General features: G+C 36.2%; 1 protein-coding gene across 7 annotated transcripts in view; it reads right to left on the bottom strand.

Moving 5' to 3' along the window:
- Positions 1-27621, bottom strand: part of PPHLN1 (periphilin 1) — a 234071-nt gene that overhangs the window by 3315 nt on the left and 203135 nt on the right. The gene's annotated exons all lie outside the window — the stretch shown is intronic.

The following is a 27621-nucleotide window of genomic DNA, read 5'->3' as shown; positions in this document are numbered from 1 at the left end:
ACAATCAACATAACATGTTTATTCTCTGAAAAAGGATTTTATTCATTTTTTTAAAACCTTAGAAAGAAGTAATTTGAGACATTGCTTCGCTTATGATAGTTTTCATTCCTCAAATGATCACTGCTAGTTGTGGTTGCTGCTAATATTTTTTAAATGTCTGCAAGATTTTTTTATCCTTTAAAATAGATATTTAAAGAAGAATATTTATTTTTGACTCTCAGTACTAGGTTGCTAACTTATACTAAATTCACTTCTTTGCTCTTGAAAACTATTCACAAGCCCCAAATTAAAAAGAATACGTTTTTCAAATGACCTAGAAATTAAAATATATAAAACCCTCAGCTGCCTTCTCCATCTCAGTACTAACACACACACACACACACACCCCTTTTTCTAAATAGTGATGAAATTTACTAATAGCCATTAACTTTAATCCAACTATTTAAACCAAACATTTATTCCAGTTTATCTTAAGGTTTACATGACCCAGAATTGATATTACTAACTACTCTAATAAACCAACTTAGGAAACAGTATACCATTCACATGATATTACATAGGCTGTCAAGGCAATAGAGCACAGGAATTGGTCTAACAAACACAGAGTACCTAACCTAATGAAGCCAATGCAGTCCCCATGGGGGAAGGTAAATTCCTTACCAAACCAGTCAAGCCACATAATAACAGCATTCTAACACCAACCACAGGCCTCAGAAGACCACTTTGTGGGTGGCCTACATTTTATAGGCTTCTTTATAGCAGATGTAACTAGATGAGGATAAGGTTACACTGTGAATTAACCTGCAAATTCTTTAATGTAAATCTGCTGTTTTACCTAAACTGTAACTCTTTGTCTAGCATATTTACAGAACATAAATGTACTACAGATTTGCATATCAAAAGTAAAACCATATTAAAATGTGTTCATACATTTAAACTGCAAACTACTGTCACTCTGGAGACAAGATAATACAAGCATTTAAAGGCTGTGTTTTATTTTTTAATTGTAAATGCTTTTTGAATTATTCACTGAAATAGACAAATTTTTGTACATTAGTTGACAACAACTAGAACTGCCCAAAGCAATGTAATTCTCTACTACAGGGTAGATTTTCTAAAAAGACTGCTTAAAATGCAATGGTTGGGCATTAGACAGGAAATAATTAGTTTTTTGTTAAAGGAAGAACCTCACCCTCCAAACTTTTATAAATAAAATTCACAACAGTCAGAAACATATTTCCGAAATCTGTTCCACAGTAAACTCAATCCCAAACAGGAAGGGTGTAGTTATCTGTGGAAGAGTTTGTTTGCTTATGGTCCCAAGCTGGAAATGCATTAATAATCTTCAGATTTGATATCTACAGGCCACACAGGAAGATTTTTTGTTGTTGCATTTTCCCTTGATTGGACCTCATCAAAATGGGAAACATGTTAAAGTTTGGGTGGGGCTCACATACATTGCATAGAAACATAGTTAAGTTTGCCAGCAAAATGAAAACACTATCCAAATGTGCTTTCACACAGTCCTTTATTATAGTAGTCTGTGTTAATAGTTGAATTCTCATAAAGTGCTTCTAGGAATAAAGGGATATGATAAAATAAACTACCAAGGCTTTTTACTATTAATTATGCTGCCTAGTGACTGAAAGAAGAATATCTGGCAAAACAAACTACATACTTATAATGACATAAAATTCCTCTAAAATGTATATCATTGTAGACCTTACCTCTGTTCCCACAAAAAGAGAAAACAAAAATTAAGGCAAAATGAGTTGTTAGAATTTTCATTTCAGACAAACCATCTTTAGCATATATATTACAGCTCCGTAAGAGTAGTTCGGTGGAATGATAGAGATAACACAGCCATTAGCCACAGGAAGCTACTTAAATTTAGGTAAATATGCATATACTTATCTTAATATTTAACTTATAATTTATATTAATATTAGGAGGTACATGGATAAATCGCCAAAGTCAGACATGCACACAGCCTTAAAAGACTGAGGAATCAAAAACAATGATTTTTCTCTATTGTTGATACCTCAACATTCCATATAATTTCCTTTATCTGAACTCATTTGGTTCAAATCCTGTGTGTCCTATTTCAGGAGAGTCACATCCCAATGGGAAAGGTAAACACAGACCAGTAAAACACAGCATAAAGGAGATGACTAGATGTGGAAGGTGACAGGGAAGCTAGAAAGACGGAGTTCAAGTCCTGACTCTACTACTGTGTTGGGCTGAATAATGTTCTCCACCCCCACCCCACCCCCGAGATGTCCATATCCTCATGCCTGGAGCCTAGGAATGTGTTACCTTACACGGTACAAGAGACTTTGCAGATATGTTTACGTCAAGGATTTGAGAAAGGGAAATTATCCTGCATTATCCAGGTGAATAAAATATAATCACAGAAGTCCTTAAAAAGAAACACAGAAAAAGAGAGGAAATGTGATCACAGAAATAGAGGTTGAGTGATGACCTTTAAAGATGGAGGAGGGAGCTACCAGCCAAAGAGTACACGCAGCCTCCAGAAACTGAAAAAGGCCAGCAAAGAGATTCTCCCCTAGGGCCTCCGGAGTAAGTACAGCCCGTGCAGACGCACTTTTGGACTTTACACATTCTTCTTAAGCTCACATGGAACATGCACCAAGATACACCACATTCCAGGCCATAAAACATGCCTTAGCAAATTTAAAAGAACAGAAATCATACAAAGTATACTCTCAGACCACAGTGGAATTAAGTTAGAAATCAAAAGAAAGATAGCTAGAAAAATCCCAAGATATTTGGAGATTAAACAACATACTTCTAAATAACACCCAGATCAAAGAAGTCTCATCAGAAATTTTAAAATATTTTGAACTAAATGAAAATACAACTTATCAAAATTTGTGAGATGCAGCAAAAGCAGTGCTTAGAGAGAATTTTATAGCATTAAATGAGTATGTTAGAAAAGAAGATATAAAATAAACGATGTAATAAGCTAGGATTCTAGAAAAAGAAGAGCACATTAAATGCAAAGTAAGTAGAAGAAACTAATAAAAATTTGAGCAGAAATCAATGAAATTGAGAAAAGAAAACTAGAAAATCAATAAAACCAAAAGGTGGTTCTTTAAAAAGATGAATAAAATTGATAAACCTCCAGCCAGGCTAACCAAGAGAAAAAGAGAGAAGACACAAATTATTAATATCAAAATTGAAATAGGGGTCACCACTACTGAACTCCCAGGCATTTATAATAAAGGACTATTATGACAACTCTATGCGCACTAATTTGATAAATAGATGAAATGAACCAATTCCTTGAACGATACAGTCTAGCAAAACTCAAACAAGGAAAAATAGATAATATAAATAGGCCTATATCTATGAAAGAAATTGAATTAACAATAACATACCAAAACAAAGCATTAGGCCCAAGTGGTTTCACTGGTAAATTCTACCAAACATTTAAAGAAAAAATGATAACAATTCTTCACAATCACTTCTAGTAAACAGAAGCAGAGGGAACATTTCCTACTGTTCTATGAGGTCAGCATCACCTTATTACCAAAACCAGACAAAGACATTACAAGGAAGAAAAATTACAGACCAGTATCTCTCATGAACACAGATGCCAAAAAATTCTGAAATCCAAAATACAATAAAAAGAATTACACATCACAATCAAGTGGGATTTACTGCAGGTATGCAAGGTTCGTTCAACATGTGAAAATCAGTTAATGCCATCCATCACATCAATGTGCTAGAAAAGAAAAATCACATGATCATATCAATAGATGCAGGAAAGCATTTGAAAAAAATCCAACACTCATTCGCAACAAAAAGTCTCTGGCAAACTAGGAATAGAGGAGAACTTCCTCAACTTGATAAAAAATATCTACAATAACCCTACTGCTAAATCATGGTGAGAAAGTAGATGTTTTCCTCCCAAGACAGGAAACAAGACAAGTACATCCCCTTTTACAACTCCTATTCAACACTGTACTGAACACAGATAATGCAGTAAGACAAGAAAAGGTATACCAATTATGAAGGGAGAAATAAAACTCTCTTTGTTTGCAGATGACATGACTGTGTAGAAGATCCCAAAACTGACCAAAAAACTAGTGGAACTAATAAGTAAGTGATTAGAGCAAGGTTGCAGGATACAAGGTTAATATACAAAAGTCAACTGCTTTCCTAGATAATAGAAATGAACAACTGTAATTTGAAATTAAAAACAAAACACAGCACCAAAAACACTAAGTATAGTATAAATCTAACGAAACAGATACAAGATCTATATGAGAAAAACTATAAAACACTGATGAAATAAATAAGAAGATATAAATACCAGCATACCTCATTTTATTGCACTTTACAGTGCCTGCAGTGTTTTTTACAAATTGAAGGTTTGTGGCAACCTTGCATCAAGCAAGTCTATTGGCACCATTTTCCAACAGCATTTGTTCACTTTGTGTTTCTCTGTCACATTTTGGTAATTCATGCCATACCTCAAACGCTTCACCAGCAAAAAGATTATGGCTCACTGAAGGCTAGCATTTTTTAGCAATAAAGTATTTTTTTAATAAGGTATGTATATTGGTTTTTTAGACATATTGCTATTACACCCTTAACAGACTATAGTATAGTATAAACATAACTTTTATATGCATTGGGAAACCAAAAAATTCATGTGACTTGCTTTATTGTGATATTTTCTTTATTAAGGCGGCCTGGAACTGAACCTGCAATATCTCCTAGGTATGTTTGTAAATGGAGATATAGTCCATGTCCATGGATAAGAAAACTAAGTATTGTTAAGAAATCAGTTCTTCCCAACTTGATCTATAAATTCAACACAGTCACAACAAAAATTCCAGCAAGTAATTTTGTAGATATTGACAAACTGATTCTAAAGTTTATATGGAAAGGTAAAAGACCCCAGAAGAGTCAACATAATACTGAAGAAAAAGAACAAAGTCAGAGAACTGACACCCAACTTACTATAAAGCCACAGTAATCAAGACTGTATGGTATTTTCAAAAGAACAAAGAGATCAGTTGTACAGAATAAAGAGCCCAGAAATAGATTCATACAATTCAACAGTCAACTGATCTTTGACAAAGGAGCAAAGGCAATTCAATGAAGAAAGAATAGTCTTCAACAAATGGTGCTGGAAGAACTGATCATCCATGTGCAAAATCTAGACAGAGGTAAACTCAGAATGGATCATAGACCTAAATGTAAAATACAAAACCATAATACTTTTAGAAGATAACAGAGGAAAAAATCTAAGTGACAACACCAAAAGCATGTTCCAAGAAAAAAAAATTGGATTTCATTAAAATTAAAAACATCTCCTCTGGGAAAGACAATGTTAAGAGAACAAACAGACAAGCTACACACTAGGAGAAAAATCTTTGCAAAGCATATATCCAACAAAGTACTAGTATCCAAAATATACAAAGAATTCTTAAAACTCAAAAACGAGCTCAATTTAATAAATGCGCAAAAGATCTGAACAGACACCTCACCAACGAAGACATTTAGATAGCAAAAAAGCAAATGAAAACATGTTCAACATCATATGTCATTAAGGGTATTGCGTATTAAAACAATGATGAAATGAGATACCACTACACACCTATTAGAATTGTTAAAATCCAAAACAATGACAACCCCAATTTCTGGTGAGAATGCAAGCAATAGGAACTCTCATTCATTGCTGGCAGGAATGCAAAATGATACAGGCCACTTTGGTAGACTACTGAGAAGAATCACACAAATGAAAAAAAGAGGGGAAACGTTAGGTACCCTCTGTGCCTTAGTTTCAGTATCTACAGACCTAACTATGCTGTTGTAAGGACGGAGATAATAAACAGCACTCAGTATAGTGCCTGCTCTGTAGGAAGCATTTAATATATGTTAAAGATAGCGATGCTGATGATGGAAAGAGGAAAAACACTCTTCTGACTTTGTCTAGAGAAGGGAATATTAGAAAATGATATTGTAACTTCTTTTTAATGTTTAACATCTAATTATATTTCTAACATCAAAGACTACAGTTAAAATTTTATCATTAATGCTTTTATTTTGGTTTTAGTTTTATCTCAAGTCCTTTGTTTTCTGCTGACATTAATCAGGTGCACATTGAAAAAAAAATCAATGTGAAGACCACATTTCCCATCTCAAGAGCTGATTCTTTAAACATGAGGAGTTCTCACTAGGAAAACATGAAGGAGGAAAAGGAAATAGCATTTTGGGAAAACTCAATTGGCTTGGCATAGTTAAAGCATGTTAACCTCAAAATAGGTCATGAAGAGCTTTCTTTCAAGGAGTTTAGATCTCAACTTATACATTAACAATTAGCAAATGGGTAAAAAGCTACAAGCAGGAAGTGGATCCTTTTGATGTATCAGGGAGAAAATGGTTAGGAATCAATGCTATGGGTTCCTGAGAACCAGAACTATGAATGCCACGTGATGTGTTAAAGAAAGAGGCTTAATTCAGAGTAATTAAGAAGCAATATGGATATGATAATATCAAAAAAACAAACAACCCAATCCAAAAATGTGCAGAAGACCTAAACAGACATTTGTCCAAAGAAGATATACAGATTGCCAACAAACACATGAAAGGATGCTCAACATCACTAGAGAAATGCAAATCAAAACTACAATGAGATATCATCTCACACCAGTCAGAATGGCCATCATCAAAAAATCTACAAACAATAAATGCTGGAGAGAGTGTGGAGAAAAGGGAACACTCTTGCACTGTTGGTGGGAATGTAAATTGATACAGCCACTATGGAGAACAGTATGGACATTCCTTAAAAAACTAAAAATAGAACTACCATATGACCCAGCAATCCCACTACTGGGCATGTACCCTGAGAAAACCATAATTCAAAAAGAGTCATGTACCACAATGTTCACTGCAGCTCTATTTACAATAGCCAGGACATGGAAACAACCTAAGTGGCCATCGCATGATGAATGGATAAAGAAGATGTGTCACATATATACAATGGAATATTACTCAGCCATAAAAAGAAACGAAATTGAGTTATTTGTAGTGAGGTGGATGGACCTAGAGTCTGTCACACAGAGTGAAGTAAGTCAGAAAGAGAAAAACAATTACCATATGCTAACACATATATATGGAATATATATTAAAAAAAGAAAAAGTTCTGAAGAACCTAGGGGCCGAACAGGAATAAATATGCAGATGTAGAGAATGGACTTGAGGACACGGGGATGGGGAAGGGTAAGCTGGGGTGAAGTGAGAGAGTGGCATGGACATATATACACTACCAAATGTAAAAGAGATAGCTAGTGGGAAGCAGCCACATAGCACAGGGAGATCAGCTCGGTGCTTTGTGACCACCTAGAGGTGTGGGATAGGGAGGGTGGGAGGGAGGTGCAAGAGGGAGGAGATATGGGGATATATGTATATGTATAGCTGATTCACTTTGTTATAAAGCAGAAACTAACACACCATTGTAAAGCAATTATACTCCAACAAAGATGTTTAAAAAAAAAATAATGGGTGGAAGGTTTTAATTTATTTCAAGGGGGAGGGTATTGGGAATGGGAGATAAGGTCAGTACCTAATATGTAATTGAGGCACCTATCAAAAGGAAGTTGAGTACTGAGTCTAGACTTTAGGAGAAAGAAATAGAGGAGGGAGGGAGGGGGAGAGAGATCATTTTCAGCACCAATGCCAGCTGAGGCCATGGGGGTTCCTTGAAGAACGGGATAAGTTCTTTCCAGCTCCAGTATCTGATAAAGTAGATATTCAGTAAATGTTGAATGAATAGCTAAAGTCAGTTCTAAGAGAATGTATAGTATAAGAACAAAAGACAAAAAAAAAAAAAAGAACAAAAGACAGCCCAAAGTAGACATCTAAAAATGTCAATACCAACCCTAAAAGTGACAATAAGGAAGACTAAGAACCAGGAGAGAATGAAGGAGAAAGTTTGTAAAATAAGGACACAGTCAATCAAATGCCAGAGAAAGGTTTAGGAAGCTGACAAACAAAACATGTTCACCGGATGTGGAAATGAGGGAGTAGCTGGTCAACTGCAGAAGCAGTTCACTGGCTGGTGGCGCTTATGGAGCTATGCTGCCCAATCCAGCAGCCACCAGCCATGTGTGACTACTTAACTTTAAACCTTAATTAATTAAATCAAAAATTCAGTTCCTCAGTTGCACTTTAGTGGCTTCCATATTGGATAGTGCAAATACAAAACGTTTCCATCGTCACAGAAAATCCTATTACGCAGTGCTGTTATAGAAAATGGAGCAGTGAAAAAAGGGTAAAGTGACAAGTGTTGACCTGGTAAATTAATTAATATATATTTGCAACTATTTTACCATTAAAGTAGAAATAGAAGTTTACCACTTTTAAAGAAGCACTGTGAAATATTAGTACCTGTGAAATATTCTATAATCTTTTGGTGAAATTCATATAAAAATGTAAGTTAAAAAAAGTAACTCCAATTGAGGCTTAATATACAAGGAAACATTCATAATGTCTAATGTGTTGATGAGGCTGGGAAAAAAGTGACAGCATACTGATGTTAAATACTGGAGCAAACTTAAACCTTTTAATTTGGGTCTGTGGTAATGCAGAAGGTGTCAAAACTACTGTCATTTACGTTGCTCCTTGTGCTATATTAATAGAAAAAGATATCTTTGAAACATCCTCCTCAAAACTGCACTGGCTCTTAAAAACACAGCTCCTAAAAAGAACACTGATGGTTGCTAAGAAATGCACTATGAATACATGGATTAGATCTCAACCGCCTACATTCAATATGTGGGTACAACTACTACAGCCACATAAAAAAGTAAGTCCAAAATTAATGATAAAGTGGTTAAACGCTAAAAACACCTTAGCAATTAATGTCTGTAGAATTCTCATCCATAAATACAGATCAGTTTATAAACTTACACAATTCAATCAAAGATTAATATTTAAATGGTTTTCATTTTATCCTTTCCAGCTTATTGGTTCTTCCAATCTTAATATACTCAACAGACAAAAATAAAAGAAATAAATCCAAAGAGTCTACAAAATTTTTTGCTGATGCCAAAACCAGGTACCATGGAGATTAAATACAGGAACAAGACAAATCTCAAATTAATACTGAGCAAAAAAAAGTTGCAAAGGAAATTAGAGATACCATTTATGCATGTCTTTAAAAGTTTATTTAGTTTAGGGATACATACATATAAACTAAAAATACATAAGAATGACAACCCTGAGAAGGGAGGGAGAAAGCAGGGATCTGCGAGGGGCTTTATCTACATCTGTAATATTTTATTTATTTAAAAAGAGGGGGGGAAAGCCACAAATATTAAACTCTAGTTAATGACATACATGAAGTATTTAGGAGTGAAGTGTACTGAGATGGGCAACATATGTTGACATGCAACTAAAAGTAAGATGAATTAATGGATGAACAGAAGCATGGATAGATATGTCAAAGCAAATAAAACAAAATATTAATTAGAGAATCTAGGTGATCAGTATATGGGTTTGCACTGTATAATTCCTTATGTTTGGAATTTTTATAATAAAATACTAAAGGGAAAGAGAGATCTAAAGCAAAATAAGGCCTAATGATGGGTATATGGGTCTGGGCATCTCAGCTTACAAATGGAGATGGATCTCTGTTTTGCTTGGACTCTGGGTACTGAACTCTGCATCTTATCAAAGTGGGTTGAGAATTACAGATATTAATGAATCTGTAAATGCAGATATAAATTTGAATGACAGACAGCTGTGCCCATCAGACAACTAGAACTCATCTACTATGTGCAAGGCACTGGATTTAGTCAGTAATAGAGCAGACCCTGCCCAAGGAAATTAGATTCTAATAAAAAACAGTAATATGTTTAAGATAACCATAAGGCAAGGCAAAATACAGAAATACCTCAGAGATATTGCGAGTTCAGTTCCAGACCATCATAATAAAGCAAATATCACATCCCATGAATCTTTTTGGCTTGCCAGTGCATATAAAAGTTATGTCAGATAACCTATGGACTAGGAGAAAATATTTGCAAACAATGCAACCGACAAGTGGTTAATTTCCAAAATACACAAACTGCTCATACAACTCAATATCAAAAACCCAAAAAACCCAATCAAAAAATGGGCAGAAGAGCTAAACAGACATTTCTCCAAAGAAAACACACAGGCCAACAGGCACATGAAAAGATGCTCAGTATTGCTAATTATTAGAGAAATGCAAATCAAAACTACAATGAAGTATCACCTCACACCAGTCAGAATGGCCATCATCAAAAAGTCTGCAAAGAATAACTGCTGAAGAGGATGCGGAGAAAAGAGAACCCTCTTTCACTGTTGCTGAGACTGTAAACTGGTGTAGCCACAGTGGAAAACAGTGTAGAGGTTCCTTAAAAAACTAAAATTAGAGCTACCATATGATCCAGCAATCCCACTCCTGGGCACATATCTGGAAAAGATGAAAACTCTAATTTGAAAAGATACATGCACCCCAGTGTTCATAGCAGCACTATTTACAACAGCCAAGACATGGAAGCAACCTAAGTGTCCATCCAACAGATGAATGGATAAAGAAGATGTGGTACATATCTACAATGGAATACTACTAAGCCATAAAAAATACTGAAATATTGCCATTTGCAGCAACATGGATGCACCTAGAGATTATCATACTGAGTGAAGTAAGTCAGACAGAGAAAGACAGGTATTATAACACTTATATGTGGAATCTAAAAAATAATACAAACAAATTTATTTACAAAACAGAAACAGACTCACAGGCACAGAAAACAAACTTATGGTTACCAAAGGGGGGTGGTGGTGAGGGGATTAACAGATACACACCACCATATATAAAATAGGTAAAACAATAAGGATTTACTGTATAGCATAGGGAACTACATTCAATATCTGGTAATAACCTATAATGGAAAAGAATCTGAAAAAAATATATATATATATATAACTGAATCACTTTGCTATATATCTGAAAATAATACAATATTGTAAATCAACTACACTTCAAAAAAAGAGTTATGTTGGGACTTCCCTGGTGGCTCAGTGGTTAAGAATCCGCCTGCCAATGCAGGGGTCACAGGTTCGATCCCTGGTCCGGGAAGATCCCACATGTCGCAGAACAACTTCTGAGCCTGCGCTCTAGAGCCTGCAAGCCACAACTACAGCAGCCCGCGTGCCACAACTACTGAAGCCCACGTGCCTAGAGCCTCTGCTCCGCAACAAGAGAAGCCACCGCAATGAGAAGCACGCGCACCACGACAAAGAGCGGCCCCTGCTCGCCACGACTAGAGAAAGCCCGCGCGCAGCAACGAAGACCCAACGCAGCCAAAAATAAATTTTAAAAAGTTATGTTTACACTATACTGTAGTCTATTAAGTGTGCAATAGCATTATGTCTAAAAAATTGTATACACCTTAATTTTAAAATATTTTATTTCTAAAAAATGCTAACCCTCATCTGAGCTTTCAGTGAGTCATAATCTTTTTGCCATAATGACATCAAAGATCACAAATCACCATAACAAATATAATAATACTGAAAAAGTTTCAAATATTACAAGAATTACTAAAATGTGACACAGAGACACCATGCGAGCAAACACTGTTGGAAAAATGGTGCCAGCAGACTTGCTAGATGCAGGGTTGCCACAAACCTTCAATTTGTAAAAAATGCAATATCTGCAAAGCCCAGTAAAGCGAAGCACAATAAAACAAGGTATGCCTTTACAGTAAATGCCATAAGACAAACACAAAATATTGGTATTATAATAATTCCAAAGAAAAGATCATAATGAGTGGAGAGGGGGAGGACTAAAAGCACTTAGAACGCTGGCTATTTTCAGGAATCCTGGAAGATTGCTAACAAAAAAGCATAGAAAGAAGAATGAATCTTGGAAGACAGGGAAGATTTGGAAAAGATGGCTAATGGATAGACTAGAATCAAATGGAGCTAACATATGAACAGATTGGACTTGAAATAACTTATGACTGGCCTACGGTTTAACTTCTCCTTGGACTTAACTTACATTACATTGTAGACAAACATATTACATTGTAGACATTTTTTCCTTATTCAGCAGACAACAAACAAACCTCTGAAGATTGCTGATTAGAGGGAAATGAATGTATTCATTACTCAATATCCCCTTCAAATCTGATTCAGTAGACCAGGAAAAGTAATTTGGTGCTCAATGCCAGTTACTGGTTTAAGAAAAGAAATTCTAAGATTCAAAACATTTTATAAAAAGGCTATATCTAGGGACTTCCCTGATGGCTCAGTGGTTAAGAATCCGCCTGCCAATGTAGGGGACACGGGTTCGAGTCCTGGTCCGGGAAGATTCCACATGCTGCGGAGCAACTAAGCCCATGCACCACAACCACTGAGCCTGTGCTCTACAGCCCACGAGTCACAACTACTGAGCCCGTGTGCCACAACTACTGAAGCCCACACACGTAGAGCCTGTGCTCCACAACGAGAAGCCAAAAAAAAAAAAAAAAAAGGCTATATCTAAAGAAAAATAGTCATAATGAAGATAAAAGGCAATTAAATAAAATAGGTTTAAAAATTCTAATTGCTGAGAAAATGGTTAACAATAAGCATTTTGCAAAATGACAAAATTTATCTGGTGGCTTTTAATATTCTGATGTCTAAAAACAATAAAAAATTCTTTAATAAAGGCCAGGAAGGATAGGCTCAATTTAGACATTTTCCCAAGTTAATATCTAAAACATTCATCACCATGAAAACAGATCACAGGTTAAAATGACAAGTCAGCTCCTTAAAAGATACTTGTCACTTAGAAAGTATTTCCCTTGAATAAAAAATAATCAAATGTAAAATTTCTCATGTATATCCTGAACTGATTTTTTTAACATAAAGCTATTTGTTATAAAAGAAATTATTATATTAGTTGAAAATTAAATGAAGCTAATGAGTATACAACCAAAAGAAAAACCTAACATACAGTTTAAGTTAGTGTTATCCAAAGAAAATTTATTTTAATTAAGATTACTTCCAAATAAATCTTTTTAGAAATTAATACATTTTAAATTGTTCATGAGGTTAGTCTAGTCCTCAAATGATTTAACATTATCAATCAGAAAAGTATAAAGTCTTGCCTTACAAAAGGTCACATTTTAGATTTGAATAAGGCTAAAAGAAAGTAAATAATTAGCAACAGCCTGTTCCATAAACGAAAAATCTTACATTGGCTTGAGAGAAATAAGAGGAGCAACCTCCATCCACCCAGTAACCCTCTGACAGGAGAAACCCTTAGGAGTGACTAAGCAGGAAGCAGCTTAGCTACTTCATGACCCGTCCACTGCACCCCCTTCCTCCTGGTTCCTCTCTCACACAAGAAGTTGGAGAGAATCCAAAAGTAAGGTTGCTTTAACCTTGTGAAGATATGGAAGAACGACTCAGAGCCTAAGCCCAGTCAGTGAGCCATCAGGAAGGGCTCACTACACAGGAAGAATTTTAAGAAAATGGGGAGGAATCCTAGGCAAACGTCTCTATTATTAGAAATGGTTATGGGTTACAATTCTAAAGGCTTTGTTTGTTTAAACATAATAGTATTTAGAAATTACTGGCATATTAGAAACATTAAGTCACTAACAACATCTTCACATAGACTTTTTACATTATTTTACGTACCAGGACTATCCTCATTTTACAAAAATACTGAAGCAGAGAGATTAAAGGAATTCACAGTTGCAAGAAGTATGACTAACATTCACAGCCTAGGTTTCTAATTTACCCCTTACAATACTTCTGCTATAACCCATGAGAATTATTTAAATCCAAAATTAGAAATAAAGCCACGACTGAGACTAAATCTTTGGCAAAGATAAATTAATCTGCTTGGTTTTGAAGAGTGGTGTAAAGAAAGATGACCTGGAAGGCAGGTCATCTGATCATGATTCCTAACTATCTTAAGAAAATGAGACATTATTTCTGTGTGTGTGCTTCATGTCTAATACTTTATAAGTCATTCCCCTAGTGCAATCTGAAATTTGGGTTATTTTTCCATACAGCTTCAAGGATGCCACTAAAATAAATTTATGAAAAATAAACAAGTCAGATCAGCCATCTTCCCCATGCTGAGAAAAAGCACTACTGTTCTGTAAACTATTTATGCTGTTGGTTTAAAGAGCATTTTATGGCTGAAATGGGACATTTTCAATGAATTCTACAGGGGAGGCTAGTTCTTCTCTAGCTTTTTGGCCAGGTGATTCAGTGCACCTTTTTTGCTATGTGATTCACTCTATCATCCCATTTCTTTCAACATTAAAATTCTATACTGTAAAGTTGATTTTAAGGGAAATTACTTTTCCTACTGTGAAATTTCCCCATGTCTCACACTGAAAAAATTAAGTTATGGTTCAGCAGATATGTGCTGTTGTGCTACTTTTTCTTTTCCTCTGTTTTCAGTGACACTAGACAGTTTAAATATTTTATATGTAGTGCAGTCTAGAAAAACTTTCATTTTTGTTACAGTATCAAGGTACTGTGAATTTTCAGCTCAAGATAAGAAGTCCTTGCTAATAGTTTTGGGAGACTTAAAATGTATGCCATCGTCTCTTCTTAGTGAAGGTAACGGGAGTGGGGGTTATGAAGAGGTCGCTGAACCAGAAGGTGCCAGTGAAGGGGTCGGACACACTAGAGGTGGTCAGAATTAACTATAACTTCAGTATTCTGGCAGCTTCAGCAGTTTCTGCTTAGCTGTACCTTATCCACCCCCACCCCGACCCCCATCCTGAGAGAGGCCTCTGGCAGCTATATTTATATTATATTCCAATTGAAAAATATATATTTAGAATAAAATTTAAGGGATTTCGGTGATAAAGACAAATCCCAGGGCGTGCTAGACTATGAATTAGGTTTATGATGCTGCATTGCCAAGGAACAGGAAAAGTAGACAGCTGGTGGGGAGGGAGGCATGGGGAGAAAGAAGGAAAATTAAGGATGAAGTTCAGAAACTGCCTGGTAGCCTTTCAGTTCCAGGCTCTAAACCTGGTTTTTGCCCTGTATTTCATGAGAAATCCCCATAAGCTTTCCATACTTTCCCTTTACTTGCTAAAGGTAGTCTGAGCGGGTTTTATAACTTGCAACCAAAAAGAACTTCCTCCAGATACCTAGCATGATAGCCTGCTGCATGTAGTAGACGTCATCCGGCCCTTCTGGGCTGGGGTGACGATCTGGCAGCAGCAAAGACCTGTGCAGTTACACCTGCACTGCAGCATATCTGCTCATCGGTAGTGCTTTCACACTGGCAAGAGTGCCAAGGTGATGGTAGAAATCTATTTTCTCTTCAATACAGTTGCAAATCTATCAAAAAGGTGCTTCATAAGGCTTTATCCAACATAGTTGAAGACAGGCTATACTGTTTCATGGTGAAAGCTAAACAACTGCCAATCCTTGGAGTTCCATTGAAAATACAGCTTTTGTTACTCCTACTGAAAAAAAAAAAAACAATGTATCTGCTTTCAACTCATCATATGCAAATGTAAGAAATAGAATATTATCAGTCTACTTAATTGTACTTCTACCAGAGAGAAGCTTTTCAATTGGATAACATATAGTACCACTCTGAATACTTCTAATATGTGTTCTTTTTTCTTTCCAGAAGAAAGGAATTATTCATAACTAACACAAATAGCACAGCTTCATTTTAAAAATAGGAACTGCGGTAACCGGTATATTAAACGTAGGTTAAAATTAATGAATGTTTAAAATAATTTATTATTTTACTGTTATCTCTGAAGGTATTTATATTATGTACAGTGGGAAAAGTCCATAAATCCCACTACATATGAATGGAAATACACATTTTCAAGGTCTCTCTGCAAATATTTTCTAGTCTATACATTTAATAGCAAAGTCTACAGAGTAATTGGTATATGATTTAAAATTAGTCTTAATGTGTCTACTTGACATTACAAATAAAACTACTAATGACTTCTCAAATGATACTGAAGTACCTTCCAAGAATCAGAGACACACTTATAACAATACTGTGCACACAAATGAACAGACACATGCTAGAATCATGATGCTGTCATCATTACATCAACCAATTATGCCGCAACTTCCATTTTATGTTCAAGATAAGGACCATGTATTAATTGTTGTCTGATGTTATTAAATTTTTGTAAATAAGATGTAAACCTGGTCCTCAAAAAAGCCTTTTTGAAGATGGAATTTAGCTACAGCCAAGGGTTTGAGATAGGAATCCAGTCAAATGAAATTTTCTAATGTTTGCAGATAATTTAGGGTAAGCTGCTATTACAGAATACGACTACATATTTCTAATTTGTGGTAAGCTGCTATTACACAATACAACTAAATATTTCTATTTATTTGAAATTATGAGGATAAAAATGAAAGTACTAAAACTGTACTTTTAAATTAATAACTTTTTTTAGCTGGCAAAAGTCACTAAAATTGGAGTGATCGGTATAGTTTAGGTAAGAATAAAGGGGAAAACCAGACATTAAACCTTTGTTTGGATTAGCAGCACTGAACACTGAATTGTTTCAGATAAAATAACGGTCAGAAGGCTGGCCACCTTACTACAAGAGCCAAAAGAAACTGTAGGCTATAGTTTCCCCTTTAACCTTACTTCATTCAAGATTATCACATGCTCATGTTGATACAACATAGACAGAAATTTTTCATATAAACACATCCTGGAAAAATGCATTAAACCATTTCTTTCCCCATACATATTTTCAGTGTCCTATGTCAATAAAAAGCATAAATATCAAAATGTGGCTTCACTCTCTGAGGGTTCAGTGTGCTTCATGTTATAGTAATTAAAAGGCCAGAAATTAATATTGAAGGTTAGGACGTACTGCCTGAGAAAACACGAAATCATCTATAAAAATTAATTGCTAAAGTATTCTACTGTTAAAAGGGACTGTTTACACACTTTCGGAAGTACCATAGTGCTGAAATCTGACTCTGCCGTATACCTCCTTATTTCTTGATTGTGCTATTTCTACAGTCACGATACTGGTGTGAACCTAACCAATACAACTCTGTTATAACACAGTAGTCTTCTTTCTAACTGTTTTGTTTCTAGTCTTTTTATTCTAAACTCTCCTGCTCACAGAAGCCATCATCCTATTGGCTTCCAAGATCTGACTCAAATTCTTTAATAAAATCTTAGCTACTAAAATAGACTTATCACCTACCAAAATATCATGCACCATACATTTTTCAGGATTTTACCTGCTCTCATATGCCATTTGCATTTCCTTGGTTGCTTTTCTACTTCAATTTATTCAAAATTTTGTTCAAGATATATTTCATGAAGTTTTTCCAGATCAAATTTTTCCAGTTACTTGAAATATCTAAGAAGTATACATTTATTTCTGGCCATCCTACCTCTATTATATTGAGGGTAAATACAATTTATTTTGCTTCCTTTGTAACTGTCTCCCATTAGGTATAAGGCTGGGAACAAAATGGATCTTTAATTCTCTGATTAATTTAAAGGCTTAACATCATATATTCTGGCCTTGGCTCAAACTTTAATTAGACATTTTGGCCATCCTTCCAATTGATCCTAAATGCAAATTCTTTGAGATTAGTAAATGAATCTGTTCATAGGTGTTGTGAATAAATATTGTTCCTTGATCAAGTAAATATCATAATTCAATTTTTAATTGATTTAGCATTACAAGCAAGGTGTAACCAGCCCTGCCCATACCCACCAGTCTGTAGGCATCAGTACTGGAACACATCAGGCCAAGCAACTAACTGGGCAGGGACACAGCCCCACTCACCAGCAGACAGGCTGAACCTGAGCCCACAGTCGCCCTTGGACATGGCCCTGCCTACCAGAGGGCCCAGGAACTGGTCCCACACACCACTGTGCAAGTACTGGACCCAAGACCCCCAGGCCCTGCAGCCAGAGCACCAGGAGCCACCAGTGGGCAGACAGTAGGCCCAGAATCCCCTGGGACTTGGCCCTCCCCACCAGCAAGCCACATCTAGCCTTGGGAAAAGTCGCATCCACCAAGAAGTAGACTCAAGCCCCAGGACCACTACAGCCACAAAGCCTGCCATCAGGCTAGTACCAGCCCTAGGATGGCATGGGCCATGGCCTTGCCAACCAGAAGTCCAACACAAGCTTCAGGACACCACAGACCACACAGTCAACTGTGTCATGAACTGGCAGAACACACCAGCAGTCCAACACCAGCTCTGGGACCCCTGGGCCTTGCACCCAGACCCCAAGACAGAGCTCTGCCCCCCAGTGGGCTAGCACTAGTCTGAGGACTTGGCTTCATCCACCCACTGGTGGGCAGACACCAGCCACATGATTTCCTGGACCCCAACTCTGCCCAACAGTGAACCAGCACTAACCCCAGTGCCCGCCGGTGTTCTGCGGCCAGGCACCTCATGATGCAGCCCTGCCAACCAGCAGCAGGCAGCCTCCACACAAGGCAGAACCTGGCAAACAACTGGACTGGGAGCCAGCCATGCCTACCAGACTGCCAAGAGTAGTCAGCCTGCCAAAAGAGAACAACCCACACAGCCGACATAGGAGGTATCCCTAGAGCAGATAACTCTGGTTACCAAAAAAGAGTGCACTGCTGGGACCCATAGGATGTCTCCTACAAAAGGTCACTTCTTCAAGGTCAGGAAATGTAGTCAACCTACCAGATACATAGAAACAAAAACAGCAAGTTAGGCAAAATGAGGAAACAGAGGAACATGTTGAAAATGAAGGAACAAGATAAGACCCCAGAAGAACAACTAAGTAAACTGGAGACAGACAATCTACCTGAGAAAGAGTACAAGGTAACAGTTGTAAAAATGATCGAAGAACTAGGGAGAATGAATGAACAGGGCAAGAAGTTAGAAGTTTCTAACAAAGAGTTAGAAAATATAAAGAATAACCAAATGGAGATGAACACCATACCTGAAATGAAAAACACACTAGAAGGAATCAACAGTAGACTAAACGATACAGAAAACAGATCAGTGAGCTGGAAGACAGAGTAGTGGAAATCACTGAAGCTGAATAGGAAAAAAAGAAAACAAGAATAAAAAGAAATTAGGACAGTTTAAGACACCATTGAAACAACATCAAATGTACTAATATTCACATTATAGGGGTCGCAGAAGGAGAAGAGACAGACAGAAAGGGGCAGGGAACGTTTTTGTAGACATAATAGTTGAAAACTTTCCTAACCTTGGAAAGCAAACATACACCCAAGTCCAGGAAGCACAGAAGCATACAAAAACTGCAGAAAACACAAACATGTGGAGGCTAAACAATATGCTACTAAACAACCCATGAATCACTGAAGAAATCAAAGAGGAAATCATAAAATACCTAGAGACAAATGAAAATGAAAACACAATGATCCAAAACCTATGGGATGCAGCAAAAACAGTTCTGAGGGGGAAGTTTATAGCAATACAAGCCTACCTCAAGAAACAAGAAAAATCTCAAATAAACAACCTAACCTTACACCTAAAAAGAAAGTAGAGAAAGAACAAACAAAACCCAAAGTTAGTACAAGGAAGGAAATCATAAAGATCAGAGCAGAAATAAATGAAATAGACACAAACACAAAAAAAGGCAAAGATCAATAAAGCTAAAAGCTAGTTCTTTCAAAAGACAAACAAAATTGATAAGCCTTTAGCCAGACTCAACAAGAAAAAAAGGAAGAGGGCCCAAGTCAATAAAATCAGAAATGAAAAAGAAGTTACAACTCACACCATAGAAATACACAGGATCATAAGAGACTGCTATGAACAACTATATGCCAACAAAATGGACAACCTAGAAGAAATGGACAAACTCCTAAGACTGAACCAGGAGGAAAGAGAAAATATGAACACACCAATTATTATAGAAATCGAATCAGTAATAAAAAAAAAATTCCAGCAAACTATAAAGTCTAGGAACAAGTGGCTTCACAGAATTCTACCAAACATCTAGATGGGAGTTAACAACTATCCTTCTCAAGCTATGCCAAAAAACTGCAGAGGAAGGAATGCTTCCAAACTCATTCTATGAAGCCAGCATTACCTTGATACCAAAACCAGACAAAGATATCACAAACAAAAGAAAATTACAGGCCAATGTTCCTGATGAACATAGATGCAAAAATCCTCAACCAAATATTAGCAAAATGAATACAACAATACATTAAAAGGATCACACATCAAGATCAAGTGAGGTTTATCCCAGGGATGCAAGGAATGTTTCAACATCCAGAAATCAATGTGATACACCATACTAACAAACTGAAAAATAAAAACCATATGATCATCTCAGTAGATGAAGAAAAAGTTTTTGACAAAACTCAACATCCATTTATGATAAAAACTCTCCAGGAAGTGGGTATGAGGGAATATTTCTCAACATAATAAAAGTCATATATGAAAAGCTGACAGCCAACATCACACTCAGTGGTGAAAAGTGAAATGCATTTCTTCTAATATCAATAACAAGACAAGAATGCCCACCTCAACACTTTTATTCAACACAGTATTGGAAGTCCTAGTGAAAGCAATCAGACAACAAAAAGAAGTAAAAGAACTCCAAATTGGAAAGGAAGAAGTAAACTGACACTCTCTGCAGATGACATGATACTATTCATAGTAAATCCTAAAGACACCACCAAAAAACTACTAGAGCTCATGAATAAATTCAGTAAAGCTGCAGGATACAAAATTAATATACAGAAATCTGCTGCATTTCTATCCACTAACAATGAATTATCAGAAGGAGAAATTAAGGAAACCATCACATTTACAATCACATCAAAAAGAATAAAATACCTAGGAATAAACCTACCTAAGGAAGTAAAAGACATGTACTTGGAAAACTAAAAGACACTGATGAAAGAAATTGAAGATGACACAGATGGAAAGATATGCTGTGTTCACAGATTATAAGAATTAATATTGTAGACCAAAAACCACAGTTACAGAAAGATAGAGAAGATGAAAAGGCAGAGGGCTATGTACCAGATGAAGGAACAAGAAAAAACCCCAGAAAAACAACTAAATGAAGTGGAGATAGGCAACCTTCCAGAAAAAGAATTCAGAATAATGATAGTGAAGATGATCCAGGACCTCGGAATAAGAATGGAGGCAAAGATTGAGAAGATGCAAGAAATGATTAACAAAGACCTAGGAGAATTAAAGAACAAACAAACAGAGATGACCAATACAATAACTGAAATGAAAACTACACTAGAAGGAATCAATAGCAGAATAACTGAGGCAGAAGAACGGATAAGTGACCTGGAAGAATTAATATTGTAAAAATGACCACACTATCCAAGGCAATCTAGACTTAATGCAGTCCCTATCAAAATACCTATGGCATTTTCCACAGAACTAGAATAATTTTAAAATTTGTATGGAAACACAAGAGACCCTGAAGAGACAAAACATCTTGAGAAAGAAGAACAGAGCTAGAGGTATCCTGCTCCCTGACTTCAGACTATACTATTCAATACAAAGCTACAGTATTCAAAACAGTTTGGTGCTGACACAAAAACAGACACATAGATCAATGAAACAGAATAGAGAACTCAGAAATAAACCAACGCACTTACAGTCAGTTAATGTACGACAGAGGCAAGAATATACAGTGGGGAGAAGACAGCACCACCTAGGTGGTACTAGGAAAATTGGATAGCTACATATAAAAGAATGAAATTAGAATTTTTCCCACAACATATACAAAAAATAAACTCAAAATGGATTAAAGACCTAAAAGCAAAATCATAAACTATAAAACTTGTAGAGGAAAACATGGGCAGAAGACACTTTGCCTGTCTCCCTAGGCAAAGGAAACAAAAGCAAAAATAAACAAGTGGGACCTAATTAAACTTAAAAGCTTTCGCACAGCAAAGAAAACCATCAACAAAACAAAAAGACAACCTAGAGAATGGGAGAAAATATTTGCAAATGATATGATCAATAAGGGGTTAATATCCAAAATATAGAAACAGCTCGTACAAGTCAATACCAAAAAACAAACAACCCAATTAAAAATTGGGCAGAAGATATGAACAGCCGTTTTTCCAAAGAGGAAATGCAGATGTCAACAGGCACATGAAAAGATGCTCTACATTGCAAATCACCAGAGAGATGCAAATCAAAACCAGAATGAGACATTACCTCATACCTCACACCTGTCACACTTTTGGCTATCATCACAGAGACTATAAATAACAAATGTTGGCGAGGATGCTGAGAACAGGGAACCCTTGTACACTGTTTGTGGGAATATAAATTGGTACAGCCACTGTGGAAAAGAGTGGAGGTTCCTCAAAAAATGAAAAAAAAGAACTACCAAATGATCCCTTTTCCACTCCTGGGTATACATCTGAAGGAAATGAAAAAACTAATTCAAAAAGATACATGCACCCCATGGACTTCCCTGGTGGTCAGTGGTTAAGACTCCACACTTCCAATGCAGGGGGCGCCAGTTCGATCCCTGGTTGGGGAACTAAGATCCCACATGCCATGCGGCACAGCCAAAAAACAGAAAAAAAAAAAAAAAAAAAAAAGATACATGCACCCCAATGTTCACAGCAGCGTTATTTACAACAGCCAAGATATGGAACCAACTTAAGTGTCCAACAACAGATTAAAGGATAAAGAAGATGTGGTACATATATACAATGGAATACTATTCAGCCATAAAGAGGAAGGAAATTTTGTAATTTGCAATAACATGGATGGACTTGGGGGGTATAATGCTAAATGAAATAAGTCTGACAGAGAAAGACAAATACTATATGATATCACTTAAATATGGAATCTAAAAACTACACCAAACTAGTAAACATATAACAAAAAAGAAACAAGACTCACAGATATAGAAAACAAACTAGTGGTTACCAGAGGGGAGAGGGGGAAGGAGAGAGGCATGGTAAGAGTAGGGGATTAAGAGGTACAAACTACTATGTATAAAATAAATAAGCTACAGGATATATTGTACAACACAGGGAATAAAGCTAATATTTTATAACTATAAATGGAATATAACCTTTAAAAATTGTGACTCACTACGTTGTACACCTGAAACTTAATAATAATAATAATATTGTAAATCAACTATAACTCAATTTTAAAAAATTGGTCTAAAGTTTTTTCCCTGTAAGACAATCATATTGTAGAAAAATAATAAAATTCAATTAGAAACACTGTGCTTCACCATACATTCATATAGTTTTCACTATTAAAACTGAACACCAAAGGAGAAAATAAGTTTTTTAAAAAAAGACTATTATACAAAGAGACAAGTTGCAAAATGTCTAAAAATATATTTATATTGCCATGTACAGAAAACAAACAAAACATACACACAAAACCACAAGAACAACCACAAAACCCAAAGCAAAACTCATCCAGAAATGTACCATTCAGATGACAGTATTTAAGATGTCAAGAGGATTGCATGTTACTAAGATGAAGCAATATTTAAAATGTAAACATATTGCATGTAAAACAAAGGAAAATTCTGCCTCTGTCTCTACTGTGTAGGTGTGACAGGAAAGCTCTAAATTTTTCCCTCAAACACTGAATCATCTCCAGTGATTCAAGCCAGTATTTATCTCATATAACTTAACTGTGTAGCAGCTGCATTCTGTATTTTTCTTTAAACGGCACTTAAGTTATTTCAGTTTTAGAGACAAAAGAAACCACATTAAATTGGAAAAACCAAATACAACTTTAAAAGTCAAATTTTGACTATAACATCCTATATCTCTGTCAAAAAAAAAAAAAGAGAATAATATACCATTCTTCTCACATACTGAACACATTCTGAATTATCCATATGAAAATTATCCATATAAAAATCAGATTATGTTTTCTTAGCCTTCTATCATATGTGGGACATAATTACACAGTAAAAGCTTCAAATTGAAATCCTTTGCACAATAAGAATCAACTTGCTATGACCTTGAGGAATAAGCCACTTATATCCACAGGTATTCCAAAAAAGAAAGGAAAAAAATGTAAAAAATTATCATTGGTATCATTTCTTATCATTTTCTTTCTACGAAAGAAAGAAGTAACTTTTTCATTCATACTGAACGTAAGTGGTTTAAATATAATTCAATATTCAAAACTAAAAAAAAAAACTTAATTCTCCAACCCTTTAAAAAATTCCCACAGATGCCACTATTATAAAAGGTAGGCTCATAAGCATTTTAAACGTCCAGTTTTATTTTTTCTTACTTTTAAAAATGTGTATGAAAGAATTTAAATTATTAACAGGATGGAAGGGGAATATGGCAGAGTGATGGAGATGAAGGATTTTAAGGTCATGGAGTCCCTAGGTTTGGGTTGCTGTGTGTCTCTGGGCACAATATTTAATTCTGTAAGCCCCAGCTGCCTTGTTTATAATGTGGGTATTGTAACATGACCTTATGTCACAGGGCTTTTGTGAGTATTAAGTGACAGAGCAAACATAAAGTACTTAATACTCAGAAACCATTCACTCAACAAACATTTGAGGGCCTACTAGCCAACAAATATTTGAGGACCTACTATGTACAAACTCTGTGCAAGTGGTGAACAAAAAAACATACAGTCCCTATCCTCAGAAAGCTTTCTTTTTAGTGGGAAAGATATGCAATAAAAAGTATAAAAACATATAAACATATGTATAATTGTGGGAAGTGTTATAAGGGAAATAAAGTAGGTTCAGTGATGGGGGAATTACTTTGATTGGTCAGGGGGATAAGGAAATGTTTCAGTGAAAGGGTAATATTCAAGCAGGGGCCTGAAAGATGAGAAGAAGCCAGCAAGAGCATTCCAGGAAAAAGTAATAGCATCAACAAAGGCCACCCAAGAGGGGAGAAAGTGTGGCCTATAAGAGGCCAGTATGACTGCAGCACAGTGAACCACGAGGGTAATACGAAAGAAATTTGGAGGGAGAGGTAGTAGAAAGAACCAGCAGATCTCTACAGCCACGGTAAAGACTTTGGATTTTTATTCTGAAATACTATAATGGGAAGCCACTGGAGGGTTTCAAATGGGAAAACATTATATTTAACAGGTTTAGAAGTCAGGAAATAACCATAGCAACATTCCATTTGACTAAAAGATCGAGATTCAATGTATCCTGGAGCACTGCAACTCGCTTGTTAAAATACTATTGTTTGGGACTTCCCTGGTGGTCCAGTGGCTAAGGCTCCGCGCTCACAATGCCTGGTCAGGGAACTAGATTAGATCCCACATGCCCCAACTAAGAGTTCGCATGCCGCAACTAAAAGATCCTGCATGCCGCAACAAAGATCCCACGTGCTGCAACAAAGATCCCGCGTGCCGCAACAAAGATCCCGCGTGCCGCAACAAAGATCCTGTGTGCCTCAACAAAGATCCCATGTGCCGCAGCTAAGACCTGATGCAGCCAAATAAATAATTTTTTTAACAAAGTATATATTCCCTATTTTAAAAAATACTATTATTTGTTTCTTTCAGGTGGAAAATTCTAAAATACATTAGCCATTTCATATCTAAGGCTAATATATATGTATTTTTAAAAAGACACCTCAAAAACATTAAAAACTAAAGTATTTCTTTTCCCCCCTTTTAAATGCATCATGATCAACCGTTATGCTAAGTTATGAATGTAAGTTTAATTTTTATCACTTGCCTCTTCGATTTTGAGTTGCACAATATGTCAGTTGTTCAAAAGCCTGGGCAACAGAACTGGTCAAACTTCCTGGCGTATAAATAACTGAATTAAAAGAGACTTTAAAAGAGACTCAGTTTGTGTCTTTTTTTTTTTTTTTTCAGTAAAATCATCACCTTCACCATCTATCAGTGAGCCTTTTTTGATTGTTTAGTAATATTTAAGGTGTTCTTACTTGGTTAGCTATGGATAAACAATCTGGTTTGCTTTTCTACTCTTACTCAAAGGATACTGTGAATTACTGGAAAAAATCCAAAACTGCAATTATTTGATCCACCACAAACTCTTTAATCTCCCTGTTGAGTTCTATATCAACACGCACCATTTGGGGTATCCTAAGCCCGTTCCTTGCCCAAATCAGGAACGCCAACTGCTGATAGGACTCTCTCCTCCGTATCCATTTCCCCGTACTCTGAGCAAAACTGCCTCTCCTAAACTGATCCTCCTCTTCACCTCAAAAATGCTGCCACTTTATTCTCCTTTGCCCTAGTTGCAGAAAAAAGTGTTCTCTAAATTTTCAAGGTTAAGTCCCTCTATCTGTGCTACTGATAGCTTGCTTGCTATCAATTATTGCTTCATCAATATTTCATCTGTTTTCTTATCTCACTCTCTCATATTACCCTTAACCTTTCACAAGTGGTCAAAAGTAAGTAAGTAAATAAATAAATAGGGCATCAAGTTTTGTTTGTTCTCCTGCCACATGTTCTCACACACTAGTTCTCCACTACTGACTTCACCAATCTAATTCAGGCTCTCATCATCCCTCACCCGAAGAGTAGCCAAACAGCTCTACACAGCCAAACTCATCTTCAAAACAATCCTGATCCTAATTCTCATGTATCTGAAATTCATCCATAAACCCTACTGCCTATCAACAGAATTCAAACTCTCTTTTTCTGGCACTTAAATTTTTCAGCAAACTGGCTTCAATCCACCTATCCTCAGAAAACTATCCTAGGCTTGCTATCTACTATCTTTTCCCTACCAACAAATTTCTGTAAAATACAGTCTATAATCACACCCTTTTCTCACACTACCTTAGTTTCTCATCTTCTACTTGGAGACTGTGCCCTTTAACTTGTGGGATCTACACTAACTGTGAGTGGTTAATGCCAGAATTGAATTGCAGTACACCAGTACACCAGCTGAAACAGAATACTTCCTTCCTGATTTGTATCCTTTATAACAAAACTGTAATCAGAAGTTTAGCACTTTCCTGAGTTCTGTCAGTTGTTCTAGCACATAATTGGTCCTGATGGGATCACGGGGAACCCCAAATTTGTAGCCAACTGGTCAGGAGTTCAGGGAGCCCCAAAGTACAGCCAGCTGGTATCTAAAGTAAGGGCAGTCTTGCTGTGCCCTTTAACTTTTGGGGTCTGCACTAACTCTGGTGGTTAGCAACAGAACTGTAGTAAACCAGTTGGGACTGAAACAAAATACTTCCTGCCAAAGTCTTTCTATCAAAGCAAGACAAAGATCTTAAGCCCATTACTTGAGACTATTCAAGATCCTTCTAATAATACCACAGGAAATAAAATTTTGTCAACATCTACTCTATGAAATCATAGCAATAAATGCTGTGGCTGGGGAGTGGAATAGGAGAATGAAGGGTATGGGGGAAAGATTAAAAAATATTCATGTACAGGTGGGCAATAGGCACATGAAAAGATGCTTGTCATTGCTAATTATTAGAGAAATGCAAATCAAAACTACAACGAGGGTCTTCCCTGGTGGCGCAGTGGTTAAGAATCCACCTGTCAATGCAGGGTACACGGGTTCGAGTCCTGGTCCGGGAAGATCCCACATGCTGCAGAGCAACTAAGCCTGTGAGCCACAACTACTGAGCCTGCACTCTAGAGCCCGCGAGCTACAATGACTGAACCCGC

Source organism: Balaenoptera ricei, chromosome 10 (genome assembly GCF_028023285.1).
Source record: "Balaenoptera ricei isolate mBalRic1 chromosome 10, mBalRic1.hap2, whole genome shotgun sequence".
Classification (NCBI taxonomy): domain Eukaryota; kingdom Metazoa; phylum Chordata; class Mammalia; order Artiodactyla; family Balaenopteridae; genus Balaenoptera; species Balaenoptera ricei.
The sequence above is the reverse complement of the archived record's forward strand: the minus strand, read 5'-3'. Positions and strand labels throughout refer to the sequence as shown.